The sequence below is a fragment of the Coregonus clupeaformis genome, chromosome 8, assembly GCF_020615455.1.
Source record: "Coregonus clupeaformis isolate EN_2021a chromosome 8, ASM2061545v1, whole genome shotgun sequence".
Taxonomy (NCBI): Eukaryota; Metazoa; Chordata; class Actinopteri; order Salmoniformes; family Salmonidae; genus Coregonus; species Coregonus clupeaformis.
In genome coordinates this window covers 29,047,299-29,067,243 of record NC_059199.1, presented here as the reverse complement: position 1 = coordinate 29,067,243, position 19,945 = coordinate 29,047,299, and the positions used below count along the sequence as shown (strand labels likewise).

The 19,945-nt window shown below is 46.8% G+C and overlaps 1 long non-coding RNA gene across 1 annotated transcript; it reads left to right on the top strand.

The window, feature by feature from the left end:
* The first annotated feature begins 18,067 nt into the window (after positions 1–18,067).
* LOC121571385 lies at positions 18,068–19,816 on the top strand. The gene is made up of 2 exons (XR_006001713.2): positions 18,068–18,319; positions 19,395–19,816. It is a non-coding gene; the product is annotated as an uncharacterized LOC121571385 (long non-coding RNA).
* The last annotated feature ends 129 nt before the right edge of the window (positions 19,817–19,945 follow it).

Here is a 19,945-nt window from a genome sequence, read left to right as displayed (position 1 = left end):
CTTTCCCTCGATCCTGACTAGTCTCTCAGACCCTGCCGCTGAAAAACATCCCCACAGCATGACGCTGCCACCACCATGCTTCACCGTAGGGATGGTGCCAGGTTTCCTCCAGACGTGACGCTTGGCATTCAGGCCAAAGAGTTCAATCTTGGTTTCATCTACGGACAATACCTTCAACCTATTGGCTTGGTTTTTGCTCTGACATGCACTGACAACTGTGGGACCTTATATAGAGAGGTGTGTGCCTTTCCAAATCATGTCCAATCAATTGAATTTACCACAGGTGGACTCCAATCAAGTTGTAGAAACATCTCAAGGATGATCAATGGAAACAGGATGCACCTGAGCTCAAAGCAAAGGGTCTGAATACTTATGTAAATAAGGTATTTCTGTTTTTTATTTTTATTACATTTGCAAACATTTCTAAAAACCTGTTTTCGCTTTGTCATTATGGGGTACTGTGTGTAGATTGATGAGGGAAAATATTTATTTAATCAATTTTAGAATAAGGCTGCAACAAAAGAAAATGTGGAAAAAGTCAAGGGGTCTGAATACTTTCCGAATGCACTGTATATATTTATTGTAACAGTATCTACAGGGGTGTGTGTGTTTGGAATAGTAATGTCACTTACATTACATTTACATTTTAGTCATTTAGCAGACGCTCTTATCCAGAGCGACTTACAGTTAGCGAATACATGTATATATTTTTATACTGTCCCCCCGTGGGAATCGAACCCACAACCCTGGCGTTGCAAACGCCATGCTCTGTCAACTGAGCTACATCCCTGCCGGCCATTCCCTCCCCTACCCTGGACGACGCTGGGCCAATTGTGCGCCGCCCATGAGTCTCCCGTTCACGGCCGGCTGCGACAGAGCCTGGATTCGAACCAGGATCTAGTGGCACAGTTAGCACTGCGATGCAGTGCCTTAGACCACTGCGCCACTCAGGAGACACTTGAATTTCAATGTGTAGAGAACAGAAAATGTACAATTACTGAAATACTCATCCTAAACTATATGTGTAACTTGGCTCATTACACAAGATTAAAGCAATCATGAATGAGCAGCATTAGGTTGAAATGAATGACAGAAAATATTGAACAAATGCAAGATGTTTTCAAACAGTAACAGTTATTTTTTCTCATTATTTTCTCTCAAACATTGTATTTTTCATCTTCATCGCATAATGAGGGAACTTGTCGTGACAGCCGCTTGTAGGCATGTATGATGTAGAGATGAGGTCAAGTGTTGTCAACACACAAAAAAATAAGACCGTTGTGCCCACCAATGAAGTAGTGAACAAACAAGGAACATGCAGAACAACACGTAACAAAATGACAAGGAACAGATCATTGATTAACATTCAACTGAATAGCATGTAATAAAGATGATAAGGAACCGATTAATAATGAATAATAGTGAACTACAATGAGGTGAAATACTAAATGAAGAACGATTTAAGAAATAAACAACTAGGTGATAACTGAAGAACCAATTCAAACAACAATTAGGTGATATCATATTAATTGAAATGTTTAAGAAAAATAACAAAAATGTGGTTATCAATTATTCAATAAAAAACCTAAACCAGCATATTAATTCACAACTGGGATATCAAGGATAAAAAAGACTGTCACTGTCATAGGTTGATTGTAGCAGTCATAATGATATTAAATCAGCAGAAGGCAAGGCAGGTTGATGTGCTCAGATTGTAGATCTATTCACAGGTATTGGTGATCCAAACGTGGACTGATAAGAACTCAGCAAAGGCATCAATTTCATCATTAACTATCGTTATGTGTTGGTTTAAAGTAATCAATATACCTATTGTAGAATCGTATGTCCTCCTCTGATCACGCAAACCGCTGCAGACCAAAACGACTTCTGACAGTCATCTCTTCCAGCTCTCTCCTAAGCCTGGCTATCGCAGATTGCATCTCCTCCTTTTCAGACCGGGCCAAGTCAACAGCCAAGTCAACTTCTGCTGGCTCAGGTACTGCACATTAGTCGTGGTCCTGGGCAGAGTCCACAAATGGCACCATCCTCTGAATGGTCGGCGCTAAGTCTTTCTCTCCTCTCCCAAACACTCACCCGTGACTGAATAACATAATTGTTCCATTGGAACAGAAGTGGCACAGCTCCCTTCCTCAAACGACGTAGCCCTCCCGGAGTAGGCTCCACTACATCTTCAGGAAGAAAATGCCTGCCACAGACCATGGAGCTTTTGCTGATGGTGAAGTTGTCTCGTCGGATGTTGATCACCGACTTCTTTTGTAGCTCATCGGCAGGGAAAGAGTGAAATGACAGACCAGAGAATTTGGCAGAGGAGCTGCACAGCGGCAAGCAGCAATGTTCTGAGGAGCTGACCTCTCTTCTCTGAAACGTTACCCTATCTTTGTTCATGGTACACGTCTTGATCCTCTTCATGATGATGTTATTTTCCAACAGCTAACAACATTAGCTAATGTTACCGTTAGTGCCCATTGCTGTCGTTGACTAACGTTAACAGTTGAATTTGAAAATACTACATTTTAAGAAACTAAGTAACTAGCTAGATAACTAACGAAACACACAACACTACTTATCCTATATTACTTATACTACTATTATATACAACAACAAAAATAACTTCATTATATAGTTTATACCCTGAACAAAAATAGAAACGCAACATGCAACAATTTCAAAGACTTTGAGTTACAGTTCGTATAAGGAAATCAATCAATTGAAATAAATTCATTAGGCCCTAATCTATGGATTTCACGACTGGGAATACAGATATGCATCTGTTGGTAAAAAAAAGTAGTGGCTTGGATCTGTCACAAACCGTGCTAGAACTCCGGTCTCAGATGTGGAGAGCTGGGGGTAATACCCCTTAGCCACAGAGGAGGTGTAGTAGAACCCAAATGAAACACCCAAGGCAATACTCCAGGCCAGTAGATTTAATGTAAAAACAAAGGTTCTTCGCCATTCACAAATAGTCCAACAAAAGTTCTTCTCAGAAAGAGGTATGTTAACAAAACAGGAGGCAAAACAAAATAACTCCACGAGGGGAGAAAAACAAACTAAAGATAACTTAGAAAACCTTACTTGGAAAGACACGGTGGAACAAAGCAGGAGACACATAGCCAGGACTCACTAACCAAGTGAGAAACAAGGGGAAAACACACAGCTAAAATACACAAGGGGAAACAAGGCACAGGTGACCTGGATCAAGCAAATTAGGACACACGAGGAAGAACTAAGGCAGAGGGGAACACAGATGACCTCTAGAGGCCCGGAGACAAACAGGAGGCAGGAAGCTGACAGGACCCCCTCCTCTAGGAACGACTCCTGACGTTCCTTCCAGAACACCCCGGCCCCAGGGTGCGAAAATCTCGGATCAAACCTGGGTCCAGGATGTCCCTGGCTGGAACCCAGGAGCGCTCCTCTGGCCCGTAGCCCTCCCAGTCCACCAGATACTGCAGAGAGTTCTGGACCCTCCGGGAGTCCAGTATCCGGCGGACTGTGTAGGCTGGCTGGCCGTCAATGATCCTGGGAGGTGGCGGGGGTCTGCGTGGGGGGCAAAAGGAGAAGACAAGACAGGTTTAAGGAGTGAAACATGGAAAGTGGGGTTAACTCTAAGGGAGCGAGGCAGAACCAAACGATACGAAACAGGGTTAACCTTTCTAGCAATGCGGAAAGGGCCGATGTATCTCTGGGAAAGCTTCTTGGATTCGACCCGGAGGGGCAGGTTCTTAGTGGCCAACCAAACTCTCTGACCAGCTCGGAAACTAGGGCCGTCCGGCGGTGTCGATTAGCCTGACTTTGGTATCTCTGGGAGGTCCGAAGGAGGATACACCTGGCCTTCTTCCAGGTCCGCCTACAGCGTTGGACAAAGCGCTGGGCCGAGGGAACACCAACTTGCGCCTCTTCCTCTGGAAATAATGGAGGGTTGTAACCGAACTGGCATTCGAAGGGGGACAATCCGGTGGCTGAAGACTGGAGGGTGTTGTGGGCATATTCAGCCCAAATGATATAGGTGGCCCAAGACGTGGGATTACTGGCCGCCATACACCGCAGGGTGGTCTCCAGATCCTGATTAATCCGTTCCGTTTGGCCATTAGACTCTGGATGGAACCCTGACGATAGGCTGGCTGTGGCCCCAATAAGCCTGCAGAAGGCCCCCCAAAACCGGGACGAGAATTGGGGACCTCGGTCAGAGACCACGTCCAGGGGAATGCCAAATATCCGGAAGACATGGTTCATGAGGAGCTCAGCAGTCTCCTTAGCCGAGGGCAGCTTGGGCAGGGGAATAAACCGGGCAGCCTTAGAGAACCGGTCAACGATCACTAGGATGACGGTGTTGCCCTGGGATGGAGGAAGTCCCGTAACAAAGTCCAGAGAAAGGTGTGACCATGGCCTTCGAGGAATAGGTAAGGGATGGAGCAGTCCCTGGGGTCGCTGGCGCGTCGACTTTCCCTGGTTGCACACTGGGCAGGCCTCAACATAGACCTGCACGTCCTTCTTGATGGACGGCCACCAAAACCGCCGTCGGAGGAATTCCAGTGTGCGAGCACTGCCTGGATGGCATGTCAAGGGCGACTCATGACCCCACTGCAAGACGCGGGCCCGAACAGAGAGAGGAACGTACAGGCGACCGGCAGGACCACCGCCTGGATCGGGCTCATGGACAAGGGCTTCTCGTCCCTCTTTCTAGTTCCCACTGAAGAGGTGCGACGATCCTAGACCTCGGAATAATCGATGCCAAGGGCTTCTCTTGTACCTCGGGAGAATAGGCTCGAGACAGGGCATCCGGCTTGACGTTCTTGGTGCCAGGTCGGTAAGACAGGAGGAACTGGAACCGATTAAAGAAAAGGGACCATCGTGCTTGCCGAGGGTTCATCCGCTTAGCCTGTTGGAGATATTCCAGGTTCTTGTGGTCTGTGAGAACCTGGAACGGGTGCTGAGCCCCCTCAAGCCAATGGCGCCACTCTTCCAAGGCCAGTTTTACTGCAAGCAACTCTAGATCCCCCACGTGGTAGTTGCGCTCGGCCTCCGACAGGCGGCGAGACATGAAGGCACAAGGGTGTAATCTCCCATCCTCACCCCTCTGTGACAGGACGGCTCCCACCCCCACCTCTGAGGCGTCCACCTCCACCACGAAAGGTCTTTCTGGGTCAGGAGTCACCAGAATCGGAGCAGACGTGAAGCGGCGCTTGAGATCCTCGAAGGCCCCTGCTGCTTCCGGACCCCAGTGAACCTTGGTCCCTCCTCCCTTGGTAAGCGTCGTCAAGGGGGCTACCACTGAGCTGAAATTCTTGATGAACTTCCGATAGAAGTTAGAAAAGCCAATGAACCGTTGAACCTCCTTGACCGTGGCAGGTGTGGGCCAGCTGCGGACCGCTTCGACCTTCTTGGGATCCATCTCTAAGTGCCCGGGAGTGACAATAAACCCGAGAAACTGAGTCTGAGAAACATGAAATTCACACTTCTCAGGTTTAACATAGAGGTGATTGTCAAGGAGCCTCTGGAGAACCCGGCTAACATGCCCCTCATGCTCCTTCAGTGACCTCGAGAAGATGAGGATATCGTCCAGGTACACGAAGACGAACAGATTAAGCATATCCCGGAGAACATCATTAATCAGGGCTTGGAATACTGCGGGGGCATTGGTGAGCCCGAACGGCATCACCCGATATTCATAGTGCCCCGTGGGCGTGTTGAACGCCGTCTTCCATTCGTCACCTTGCCGGATCCGCACGAGATGGTAAGCATTGCGGAGATCCAGTTTAGAAAAAATGGAAGCCCCTTGAAGCAGCTCAAAAGCAGTGGCCATGAGAGGAAGAGGATATCGATTCCGAACCGTGATCTTGTTGAGTCCCCGGTAATCAATACAAGGCCTAAGACCCCGTCCTTCTTTTCAACAAAAAGAAGCCCGCCCCAGCCGGGGAAGTAGAGGCATGGATGAGGCCGGCTGCCAAGGACTCCTTAATGTAGGTGTCCATAGCTGCGTGCTCGGGGGAGGACAAGGAAAAGATCCGACCTCTAGGAGGGCAGCACCCAGGGAGTAGATCAATGGCACAGTCATACGTGCGATGAGGCGGTAAGGAAGTAGCCCGGGCCTTGCTGAACACAGCCTTGAACCGATGGTAAACACTGGGGACTAGGGAGACGTCAACAGACTCTTGAAACTGGGTACTAGGGGCTGAGGGACTCTGAAGCATGCAGGTGAGTTGGCAAGTGGAACCCCAGCTTAGAATGGTGCCAGTAGGCCAGTCGATCTGGGGATTATGTCTGCATAGCCAAGGGTGACCCAGGATAATAGGATACTCGGGAGAGTCAATGAGATAGAAGGTCTCCTCCTGCTGGTGTTGAGAGATGGTAAGTCGCAGGGACTGAGTCGCCTCAGTAACCTTTCCTGGTTCCAGAGGTCTGCCATCTAAGGCTGTAACTGCCTGGGGTTGAGGAAGTAGTTGGGTAGGGATCTTAAGTTCCTTAGCCAAGGTTACATCCATGAAATCACCTGCGGCACCGGAATCGATCATAGCCTGGACCCGATGCTGGTGGCCCTCCCAGGACAGAGTGGCTGGAATAGCTAGGACAGCGTTAGTAGGAGGAGCTCTAATTTTCCCCATCACAACCCTCCTGTAGCTGGGCGGGGACAGGCGTTTCCCGAAGCTCGGGGCAAGTGGAGCGGAAGTGGCCGGCAACCCCGCAGTAGAGGCACCGACGCTCCCTCATGCGACGTTCCCTTTCATTGGGAGAAAGCCTGGAACGGCCTAACTGCATGCTCTCCGGGAATCCTGGAGCAGTTCAGGAGCCGGGGAAGCTCTGAATGACGGAGTCCAAACAGGAGAAACAGAGCTGCTCCGAGGAACTTGGGACTGAGACACCTGGCGGCGAGCCGTTCTCCGCTCTCTTAGACGATTGTCCAGGCGGATGGCCAAGGCTATGAGGGACTCGAGATCTCCAGCTGGTTCTCGGGTGGCTAACTCATCTTGAAGGGGCTCAGATAACCCTCCCTGAAAGCAGACCCTCAGCGCTTCATCATTCCATCCGCTCCTTGCTGCTATGGTCCGAAAATCAATGGCGAAATCTGCCGTGCTTCGGGAGCCCTGACGGAGAGACAGTAGGCGCTTGGAAGCCTCCCGCCCACTGACAGGATGATCGAACACCCGCTTGAACTCTTCTACAAATGCAGCGTGGGAATCACAACAGGCCTCCTGGGACTGCCACACCGCAGAGGCCCAGGCGAGCGCCTTGTCTGAAAGAAGGGTAATGATGTAGGCAATCTTGGAACGGTCTGTGGGAAAACTTGAGGATTGGAGCTCGAAGGTGAGGGAGCATTGGGTGAGGAAACCCTGGCAAGAGCTAGGATCCCCAGAAAAGGGCTTGGGAGGTGGTAGTCGGGGCTCCGCCAACCGAGAAGGCCTGTCGTCACTGGGAGGTGACCTGGGGGAAGGGAGAGGACCAAGGAGGCGTTCAAAGAGCTGGTGAAGGGAACTCATCATTTCGGCCAGGAGTTGAGAATGTCTAGCCATCAGCTCCTCTTGTCGGCTGAGAACGGCTTCATGGCGCTGGAAAGAAGCCTCATGTCGAGTGATCACCGCCAACAGGTCCTGGGAACTGAGTGTTTCTGGGTCCATGATTGACTTGGTTATTCTGTCTCAAACCGTGCTAGAACTCCGGTCTCAGATGTGGAGAGCTGGGGGTAATACCCCTTAGCCACAGAGGAGGTGTAGTAGAACCCAAATGAAACACCCAAGGCAATACTCCAGGCCAGTAGATTTAATGTAAAAACAAAGGTTCTTCGCCATTCACAAATAGTCCAACAAAAGTTCTTCTCAGAAAGAGGTATGTTAACAAAACAGGAGGCAAAACAAAATAACTCCACGAGGGAGAAAAACAAACTAAAGATAACTTAGAAAACCTTACTTGGAAAGACACGGTGGAACAAAGCAGGAGACACATAGCCAGGACTCACTAACCAAGTGAGAAACAAGGGGAAAACACACAGCTAAAATACACAAGGGGAAACAAGGCACAGGTGACCTGGATCAAGCAAATTAGGACACACGAGGAAGAACTAAGGCAGAGGGGAACACAGATGACCTCTAGAGGCCCGGAGACAAACAGGAGGCAGGAAGCTGACAGGATCAGAAAACCAGTCAGTATCTGGTGTGACCACCATTTACAGTGATGGAAAAAAGTAGTTGATCGCCTGCTGATTTTGTATGTTTGCCCACTGACAAAGAAATGATCAGTCTATAATTTTAATGGTAGGTTTATTTGAACAGTGAGAGACAGAATAACAACAAAAAAATCAAGAAAAACGCATGTCAAAAATGTTATAAATTGATTTGCATTTCAGCATGACAATGACCCAAAACACATGGCCAAGGCAACAAAGGAGTGGCTCAAGAAGAAGCACATTAAGGTCCTGGAGTGGCCTAGCCAGTCTCCAGACCTTAATCCCATAGAAAATCTGTGGAGGGAGCTGAAGTTTCGAGTTGCCAAATGTCAGGCTCGAAACCTTAATGACTTGGAGAAGATCTGCAAAGAGGAGTCGGACAAAATCCCTCCTGAGATGTGCGCAAACCTGGTGGCCAACTACAAGAAACGTCTGACCTCTGTGATTGCCAACAAGGGTTTTGCCACCAAGTACTAAGTCATGTTTTGCAGAGGGGTCAAATACTTATTTCCCTAATTAAAATGCAAATCAATTTATAACATTTTTGACATGCGTTTTTCTGGATTTTTTTGTTGTTATTCTGTCTCTCACTGTTCAAATAAACCTACCATTAAATTTTTGTCAGTGGGCAAACGTACAAAATCAGCAGGGGATCAAATACTTTTTTCCCTCACTGTACCTCATGCAGCACAACACATCTCCTTCTGTCAGAGCGACGTGTATGCGGTAGGCGAAGTCAAGAGCAGGACACCTAGCTACTGGCACGTACTTTACTGAACACAATGCAATACAAAGTACAGACGCCAACCTCCTTACTGAGAGGAACAAAATAACCCGCACACATAGGCAACTGCCGAAAAGACGAGAAACAATTACGCACAATACACAATGAGAGACAGAGGGTTATAAAGGGAACACAATACAACATCATTGGAAACAGGTGTAAACAATAAAGACCAAACAAGACAAACACCGAAACATAGATAGGCAGCAGCTAGTACTCTGGGGACGACGAACGCCGAAGCCTGCCCGAGCAAGGAGGAGGAGCAGCCTCGGCTGAATCCGTGACAGTACCCCCCCCTTGACGCGCGGCTCCAACCATGCGCCGACCCTGGCCTCGGGGACGGCCAGGAGGACGCGGAGCAGGGCGAGTCGGATGACTCCGGTGGAAATCACTCAACATGGAGGGATCTAGGATGTCCCTCCTAGGGACCCAGCACCGTTCCTCCGGACCGTACCCCTCCCACTCCACGAGATACTGCAGGGCCCCCATCCAACGCCTCGAATCCAAGATGGAACGGACTGAGTACGCCAGAGCCCCCTCGATGTCCAATGGGGGCAGAGGAGCCTCTCGTACCTCACTCTCCTGGAGTGGACCAGCTACTACCAGCCTGAGGAGAGACACATGGAACGAGGGGTTAATGTGGTAATTAATGGGCAGTTGTAACCTATAACATACCTCGTTCAATCTCCTCAGGACTTTAAATGGCCCCACAAACTGCCGACCCAGCTTCCGGCAGGGCAGGCGAAGGGGCAGGTTTCGGGTCGAGAGCCAGACCCGATCTCCCGGTGCATACACCGATCGGCGCTCGCCTTTTGCCGCCTGATAGCCCGCTGCAGATGGACATGCGCAGCGTTCCAGGTTTCTTCCGAGCGCCGAAACCACTCGTCCACCACAGGGGCTTCGATCTGGCTCTGATGCCAAGGTGCCAGGACCGGCTGATAACCAAGCACACACTGAAAAGGCGTAAGGATAGTTGAGGAGTGGCGGAGTGAGTTTTGGGCTATCTCTGTCCAGGGGATATATCCCTTGGGAGTCTGCCAATTGCGCACGGCTGAAACGCGGTCAATCTCCATCTCCACCCCTGACGCGGACAACCGGTGTCCCAGGAAGGAGATGGACTCCTGGAAGAACAGACATTTCTCCGCCTTCACATACAGGTCATGCTCCAACAGCCTACCAAGCACCCGACGAACCAGGGACACATGCTTGGCGCGTGTAGCGGAGTATATTAGAATGTCATCAATATACACCACTACACCCTGTCCATGGAAGTCCCGGAAAATCTCATCCACAAACGATTGGAAGACTGAAGGAGCATTCATTAAACCGTATGGCATGACGAGGTACTCATAGTGACCCGAGGTGGTACTGAATGCTGTCTTCCACTCATCTCCCTCCCTAATGCGCACCAGGTTGTACGCGCTCCTGAGATCCAATTTTGTGAAGAATCGCGCCCCGTGTAATGACTCCGTCATACTAGCAATCAGAGGGAGAGGATAGCTGTATTTGATGGTGATCTGATTGAGACCACGGTAGTCAATACACGGGCGTAAACACCCATCCTTCTTCTTCACAAAAAAGAAACTTGAGGACGCAGGGGAAGTGGACGGCCGTATGTATCCCTGTCTCAGCGATTCGGTGACATATGTCTCCATAGCTGCCGTCTCCTCCTGAGACAGAGGATACACATGACTACGGGGAAGCACAGCGCCTACTTGGAGGTTGATCGCACAATTCCCCTGTTGATGGGGTGGTAATTGAGTCGCCTTCTTTTTACAGAAGGCGAGAGCCAAATCGGCATATTCAGGTGGAATGTGCATGGTGGGAACTTGGTTCGGACTCTCCACCGTCGTGGCCCCTACGGAAACACCCACACACCTCCCGACACACTGATCAGACCATCCCTTGAGAGCCCTCTGTTGCCATGAAATGTTGGGGTCATGAGACGTTAACCAGGGAAGCCCCAACACCATGGGAAACGCAGGAGAATCAATCAAATACAACCGAATTATCTCCTCATGGCCCTCCTGCGTTTTCATCCTGAGAGGTGCTGTGACCTCCCTAATCAACCCAGACCCCAAAGGGCGGCTATCTAGGGCATGGATAGGGAAGGGCACATCCACTGGAACAATAGGAATCCCTAACTTATAAGTGAACTGGCGATCGATAAAATTCCCAGCTGCGCCTGAATCTACTAGCGCCTTATGCTGGGAATGAGGAGAAACCTCGGGGAACACAACTGTAATACACATATGCGCAACAGGGAGCTCTGGGTGAGTTGGGTGCCTACTCACCTGGAATGACTCATCAGTGCGCTGCCTACTGCCTCGATTCCGAGGAGACCCTCCCCAGCACCGACCAGCAGTGTGTCCTCTGCAGCCACAGTTGGTGCAGGGGACGGCCTCTCTCCTGGTCTCTCTCCTAGTACCAGCACCTCCGAGCTCCATAGGGGTCGGCTCGGAAGTGCTGGGGGATGGAATGGATGGCCCCGAATCCTCCCTCAGGCTACATCTGTAGTGGTCGATGAGGGCCCTCTCATTCCATCCTGCGTTGGCCGCCAGCGTCCGGAAGTCCAGTGCGAACTCCTGCACGCTCCTCTTCCCCTGTCTGAGGTGGAATAGACGCTCACCCGCCGCTTTACCCTCTGGTGGATGATCGAATACTGCCCTGAAGCGGCGGGTGAACTCTGCATAGTTGACAGTAGCGGCGTCTATTCCCCCCCACTCGGCGTTGGCCCACTCCAGCGCCTTGCCGGACAGACAGGAGATGAGGGCGGACACGCTCTCGTATCCCGAGGGCACCGGGTGGATGGTTGCCAGGTAGAGTTCCACCTGGAGCAGGAAACCCTGACACCCGGCAGCTGTGCCATCATAAGCCCTCGGGAGCGAGAGCCGAATCCCACTGGACCCCGGTGGTGAAGCGATGGGAATAGCTGATGGTGGTGGTATCGTCGGAGGAGGTGTCGGCAAACCTCCTCTTTCCCATCGCTCCATGCTGCTCACCACCCGTTCCATGGCGGTGCCGAGAGCCTGGATCATGGCCGCTTGTTGTTCTACGCGCTCCTCAATTGATCCAGCTGGCACCGCCGCTCCTGCTGACTCCATGCCTGAAGGTGCGTAATTCTGTCAGAGCGACGTGTATGCGGTAGGCGAAGTCAAGAGCAGGACACCTAGCTACTGGCACGTACTTTACTGAACACAATGCAATACAAAGTACAGACGCCAACCTCCTTACTGAGAGGAACAAAATAACCCGCACACATAGGCAACTGCAGAAAATACGAGAAACAATTACGCACAATACACAATGAGAGACAGAGGGTTATAAAGGGAACACAATACAACATCATTGGAAACAGGTGTAAACAATAAATACCAAACAAGACAAACACCGAAACATAGAATGGCAGCAACTAGTACTCCGGGGACGACGAACGCCGAAGCCTGCCCGAGCAAGGAGGAGGAGCAGCCTTGGCTGAATCCGTGACACCTTCGCATAGAGTTAATCAGGCTATTGATTGTGACCTGTGGAATGTTGTCCCACTCTTCTTCAATGGCTGTGCGAAGTTGCTGGATATTGGCATGAACTGGAACACGCTGTCATACATATCGATCCAGAGCATCTCAAACAGGCTCAATGGGTGACATGTCTGGTGAGTATGCAGGCCATGGAAGAACTGGGACATTTTCATCTTCCAGGAATTGTGTACAGAGACTTGCGGCATGGGGCTGTGATTTATCATGCTGAAACATGAGGTGATGGCGTCGGATGAATGGCACGACAATGGGCCTCAGGATCTTGTCAAGGTATCCCTGTGCATTCAAATTGCCATTGATAAAATGCAATTGTGTTCGTTGTCCGTAGCTTATGCCTGCCCATACCAAAACCACACCGCCACCATGGGGCACTCTGTTCACAACGCTGACATCAGCAAACCACTCACCCACACAACGCCATACACGCTGCCTGCCATCTGTCCGGTACAGTTGAAACTGGGATTCATCCGTGATGAGCACACTTCTCCAGCATGCCAGTGGCCATCGAAGGTGAGCATTTGCCCACTGAAGTGTGTTACGATGCCGATCTGCAGTCAGGTCAAGACCCTGGAGGGACGACGAGCACACAGATGAGATTCCTTGAGACTGTTTCAGACAGTTTGTGCAGAATTTATTTTGTTATGCATAGGGATGTTACGGTGACCATATTACCGCCACACTCACGAGTCATGACCGCAGTCAAATTCCACGTGACCGTTCAGTCATGGTAACTAGGCTTCTCCAAGCTCTGATGCTGCTGATGGTCAATAGTAGCCTACCAAACTTGCTAACTGCCTGGTACTCAGCACTCTATTGTCCCTCTAATCACTCTGACATCAATGCAAATGTCATCGAAAATCAAATGAAACACTTAATGAGAGCCCATGAGCTCATGTTGTGCAACATTTCAATAGGCTAAGCAATTGCGTGAGAAAACAGAGTTTTGAGGGCCTCTATTAAAAAGAAGCGGATCCCATCTCAGTATTTTGTATTGCCGGGGTATTTTCCCCGTGTGCATGTTTGTTCCAGTGCAGGCAGCTTATGTTAGAGAAATTAACATTCAATGATGTGGCCACAGCTCTGGTGGACATTCCTGCAGTCAGCATGCCAATTGCACGCTCTCTCAAAACTTGAGACATCTGTGGCATTGTGTTGTGTGACAAAACTGGACATTTTAGAGTGGCCTTTTATTGTCCGTAGCACAAGGTGCACCTGTGTAATAATCATGCTGTTTAATCAACTTGTTGATATTCCACACCTGTCAGGTGGATTGATTATCTTGGCAAAGGAGAAATGCTCACTAACAGGGATGTAAACAAATTTGTGCACAAAATCTGAGAGAAATAAGCTTTTTGTGCTTCTGGAATATTTCTGGGATATTTTATTTCAGCTCATGTTACATGTTGCGTTTATATATTTTTTCAGTGTATATACACAATACTTCTAGCAATACTAATATATGACCAACGGCTAAAAACAGGAAGTAGTTCGCTGAAAGCAGAATGACGTGAACCTTTATAATAATAATAATAATATGCCATTTGGCAGATGCTTTTATCCAAAGCGACTTACAGTCATGTGTGCATACATTTTTACATATGGGTGGTCCTTTATTACCCGAAAATCATTTTATGACGTTGTGCAACAGATGGTTAAAAAGATCCAAGGACAGGACATACTGGTCAGCATTTGTAGTGCAGGAATGTGGGGTGGAAGTCAGGAAACGTATTACAGATCATCTGGCTGTATATACAGCGGAGCTGATGGCCATACTGTTGGCCTTGCAGTGGGTGGGAGGAAGTAAAACAAGACAGAGTAGTTATTTGCTCTGATTCATATGTAGTGTTAATGAGTCTCACGTAGCAGACAAGACCTGCTTTATGAGGTGCTACAAACCCATGGCAGGATTAAACAGATGGGTATTCAGATAAGATTTACTTGGGTCCCAGCCCATGTGGGGGTGGAGGGGAATGAGGCAGTAGATGAACAGGCTAAACAAGCACTTAGTAGTGGGGATGTTGATGTTGAAGTTTTAATGAGCAAGGCAGAGGCAAAAAGACTGATATATAGAGTGATGGTGCAGAGATGGCAGGAGCAGTGGAATAGAGATAATAAGGGAAGGCATTTATTTCAAGTACAGAGGAAAGTCGGGGAGGGGAGGACGGCAGGAAGGGACAGAAGAGAGGAGGCTATTTTTACAAGATTAAGGGTGGGACACAGCCAGTTGAATAAGACATTAAATGTGATAGGAAAGCATCCAACAGGAAATTGTGATTATTGTCAGGAAACAGAGACAGTGGAGCATGTATTGCTACAGTGTGGGCAGTATCAGAGGGAAAGAGAGAGGATGAGATCTAGTATGAGGGAGAAGGGGATACAGGAAATTAGTTTAAAGAGTATATTGAGTAGAACGTCATTAGAAATAGTCTCAAATATTTTGTTATCTTCTTTAAGAGCAACGGGGCTGGCAGGTTGGATTTAGTTTCTCCCTGTTCCTGGCCCACACTCCAGTACAGTAGGTGGCGGTAACGCACCATAACGTTGGATGCCAACCGCCGATAAACCCCACTGAAGAAGAAGAAGCTGACGTTGCTTAGTAGCAAGTAGCAGGTTAACTTCACTTCCGTTCGCCCGTAACCTGAGACTTCTCAACGAAAATACAACTGTTGACCACTAACTAGCAAGCTAGCTACTTGAAGAAATTCCAAAAGGTACGTTTAAGTTAAATTAGTAAAGTTAAGAGTAATAATGTTTACGTATATGCAATGGTTTGTAACTTGCTAACGTTATTGTTAATTCATAATTGTTCACTGCCTTAGTTACTTAAAAGTGGGCTAACGTTAGCTAACAACAATTTTGGTAAGAGCATTTACAACATCGCAATCCTTTTCAAAATTTGTATTTCAATACATAGATATACAGTATATAACACAATTAAGTTCATTTGCAGTTAAAGAAAAACATGTCGACATTTACATCACAATCCTTTTCAAAATGTGTGTTTCAGTACATAGGAGATATACAGTATATGACAAGTTAATTTGCAGTTAAAGAAAAAAATGTCAAAGGTTCACCTTCCACATTTACCTTAACACTATTTACACATAAAATTCTGCCTTATGTTTTATAACTTAAGAAGACATCCATGTAGATGTTATAATAGAAATGATCAAGCTTCTGTCGCATTGAGTGGATAATCTCCTCATCCCTAAAGATTCTCTCAACTGTGAAGTCAGTGCGGGTATCTGTAATGAAGTCACACCACTGAAGTCCGCTTAAGGCGAGTTGGCCTTGAACCTGATAGTAGTATTTGTGGCTCTTCTTAAGGCAGGCCTGGCCTTTAACTGTGATCAGGTGTTTAACTTGGGTAACATTTTCAACATCGCAACTCTTAACCTCAGCAAGACCAAATGGTGGTGCTTCTGTTGGGCAGAAGACTTTAGCATCCGGGCTGGCTGCAAGGTGAGGTGAATCAGGGTGGATGATGACCCCGCATTGTTTCAGAGAGACATCACAAAAATCAGAATATTGCCTCAGTATCTCAGGTTCCAGATCCAACCCTCTTCTCATAGCAGCTGTCTGAGGAGTTCCTCTCAGAATGCGGGTTGCAACTCCCCACGAACATGGCATATTTCACGGAATCTGCTGGCTGTCAGTCGGGGTTTGCGTACCTGGCTCCACAGCTGGCATTCTGACTGCATTCTTGTTTCTGCTTCAATAGCAGCAGACATCTCCTCTGACACAATCAGGCTGTCCAAATGACATTGTTGTATGTAGTTGGGCTCAAAATCAATGGGAAATTTAAAGTTGTAACCTTCAATAGGCAACTGAGGAAACTCACTGGCACCAGGGTGTTTAATAATATCTCTACTTAATTCTAGAGGGCACTGGTAAGAAAGCACAGACCCAAATGGCACAGGGCCAAATTTAGAGTCCACCAAATTAAGGCCCTCAAGCCCGTGCAGCAATTTGCAAATCCCTGGTTGTGGACGGATGTCTTTCAGTTTCTCAGCACTGGCCATGACGTGAGGATCCGGAATAGGCCCTGGCATGAAAGTGAGATATGTCAAGTTTAGATTTCATTAAATGCCACCTTATCTTTTTCACTAAAAAAGACAACCACACTCATCCAGTCTCGTACATGCTTCTAATACAAATAAAAAAATATCCACTGAAAGTCTATATAAAAAGTAACAAATAATAATCACTTTTATGTTTGTATTATTTTAGAAATGCACTAAAGTCTTTGTGCTCTAGTACAGGCGGGGGCTCATTCAGACTCACCATCATAGGCTCGGTACAGTGTGCACTTCACACCAGCTCTGACACTTGTTTTTTTCTTAGCCGCTGGTTTACACACCGCCATATCATTGGTGGCCTCTGGTACAATTCCCTGTGATATAATAATGATGAACAATACATTGTCAAAAGTCAATACAAACTGCAAAGTTCTGCATCAGTGTAACAAATAATGTCTGACCTGTGTCCTAGGCCGGTGCCAGGTCTGCAGTGCGCTGGTGCATGACAGAGGCAATGGCACTGTCTTAAAGCCCATGGTAACATAGTGAGCACTTTGAAAAAGAAGTGCTACTATGTGATTACATAGTGCTTTCCCAGCAGAGCAGGAACATGACATGTGATTGAGTACCACAGGAACCTCTGCAGAGTCTAGTGTAACCTGTTCATAGAGACATAACAATTAGTGCTGTACTTACAAAACATTTTTTCGCGTTTCATTATAAACTACTGTACACAATTTTCAAAACCCAATTTCTTTTTTTAATTAAGAAAAATTGGCTGTTCTGAAACCTTTGACAAGTAGTGCCAACACTTATCGAAAATTTGAACATTTTGAGTTATCACAGAATCTTTCCCAGTCTTTATTGCCGTCAACAACCCACATCGGTTTGTAAGAATTTTGTTGTGTATTAAGTTTAATGATACAAAATCAGAGCTCAGACTGAGAAACAAACTGATCCACAGTGGAACTTTGTGGAATCATTCTTATTAAATCTGCAACCGCAGCAAAACACAACAAAAAGAAAACTTATCTATCTTAACCTATCTTATCATAATGTTAGAGAACTGTTTATCTGAGAAACCTGAAGCCGATGAGCCTCCTCATTTTTCTTCATGGACCTGTAACATCGCCCTCTCACTGTCACCTCACCGTTAACTACACTTGAGACTGTTTCAATACAGTGATTGGGAGAAAGGGCGCAGCATTAGCCATTAATACATTACTGACTCTTATCTTACGGTCGATACAAACAGCAGTAATATTAAAAAGAGGCTGCAAAACAGAAACTCGTCAGCTCATAACCTTCGCTAGCATAGGGCTAATTTAAGCTAAATAAAGATAAACACGTACCTTCATAATCAAACAGGTAACCTTCAACGAAGAACTTGTAGCCTTTATCAAGCTTCGATCTTGAAGTAAGGGACCACTTGTCAGCAAGTCGTTCTACGTCGTTAAGTCGTATTGGTGGCAGATGTGAAAGGGACTGGGTGAACTCCATAATGATGTGCTACTAGCTAAGCGTTCCTAAGCGACACCGGATGTAAACATAACCTGCATCGCGGCAGAACGGAAGTTGTCTGACGTCACGTGAAAAGGGCCTATTGCAATAGTAGAGGGCCGCATCCGTCTAGAACTTCATGTGATTTAAATCGGAGAGGACGAAGAAAAGAAGGCGACCATGTTGAATTAGCAAGAACAAACACAATAGAGACGTTTTATTTTGAGTAAATTTAATCTAAGGTAAAATAGGTAATTGATCTGCCGCAAACATTTGTGATAAATAACATCAGAGGGAGAGAAAGGTGAGTGTTTCGGTCTGTTATATACCATTTGCATTAGCTATAAAGATTTAAAGTGACGTTCGCTAGGCAGCTAGCTAATGTACTAAGTAGCCTGTCAGACATTGAAAACGACAGCCCGCTAGCCATCAAAGTTGACGAAACTGGCTAGCTAGCTGGCTAACGGCAATTAAATATAACGTTACCCTAGCATATATATATAAATAAATAAAATAACCACTTTCATCTGTGGTGTAACGCTAGCTAACTAAATTAGTATTTACAGTACTGTTATTCAGCTAACTAGATAGCTAAGTTAACGTTAACTGGCTAACTAAATCTCTTCCTCTCAAGTTGGCAATATGAATGGCCTTTGTAGCACTAAATCAAATCGCGCTTGAGTTAGCACAATGTTAAGGTAGTTAACTACTGACTGGGAACATTAACTGGCTTCCTACCTTTATTTGGCCTAGAAGGGTACCCCCGTTGTTCGATCAGTTGTCTAGCTAGAAAATTAGCTAGCTTGCATTGAATGTCAGTGGTACGCTAGCATAACCACTAACGTTAGTTGGCCAGCTAGGTAGGTCGCATCTAACTATTAATTTAACGTATCTAACGTTATGCCAATGACTTGTTTATTAAGTTGTCCATACATTTGTAATTCACTTTAATTTAAATGCAGATGCTTCTATCTAATTTCCTCAAAGTTATTTCAAACTTTGCACGTGATTACGGCTATAAAGTTGCTATGAGTCCCACATTGTTGCCATTTATAGCCTAACGTTGCGCTCGTCTATGATCTGGTTCCATACTGTATGCGCTTGTAGTGTTGGCAACTCTTCTGTCATCTGTGGTCATGCCCTACACGAGTTGACTGGAATACACTACAGACTGATCCACCAAGCCAACATTATACATTTTTTTTTAGCCTTGTGCCTGCCAAATACATTTTTCAAATTATGTAGTTGGGGACTTGAACAGAATATGTGGGCGTCTATTCTACGTTGTATTGTTAAGTTTTAAAGCGAAGTCTAGGGCGAGGCCTATATAGTATTCATTCTGACTACTTATAAAATAAAATGTTCCTTCTTCCTGTCAGGTGACACAGGCTTGAGTTGTTGCAACGGAAAGGAGCTGAATACCACCCCACTCACACACAAAGCTACACACTTTGACAGAATACCTGTGGTGTCAAAGAGAGAGGAGGGAGACCCAGCTGAAACAAAGGGGACAGACAGAGGAGCCCAAGGGGAACTTAAAGCTGGTTTACTTTTTGGACTACAGTTACCCTTTGTTTTATTTTTAAACATCAGGAAACTACTTTTACACGTGGATGGACATTTACACACAGAGTGGAAAACAAATATTGAACAATAAGGACCATATTATTTTGGAGAAATATTTGTACAAATGTTTGAAAAACCATTTGCAAGGACATCGATGTTGCGCAATTCAAAGGGACTCGACGCAAAACAAGGAAATGTTGTTTAATTAAATAAAGCGATGTAACTTTTGAACAAAGATTATATTACAGATACTATTCCCTCTGTTCAAATCGTCTTAGCAGTTCTATTGCAGGACTTAAACTCCTTGATACTTGTTTACATCTTTTTTATATTGTGGGCAGGTATAAAAATATTTATGCATTTG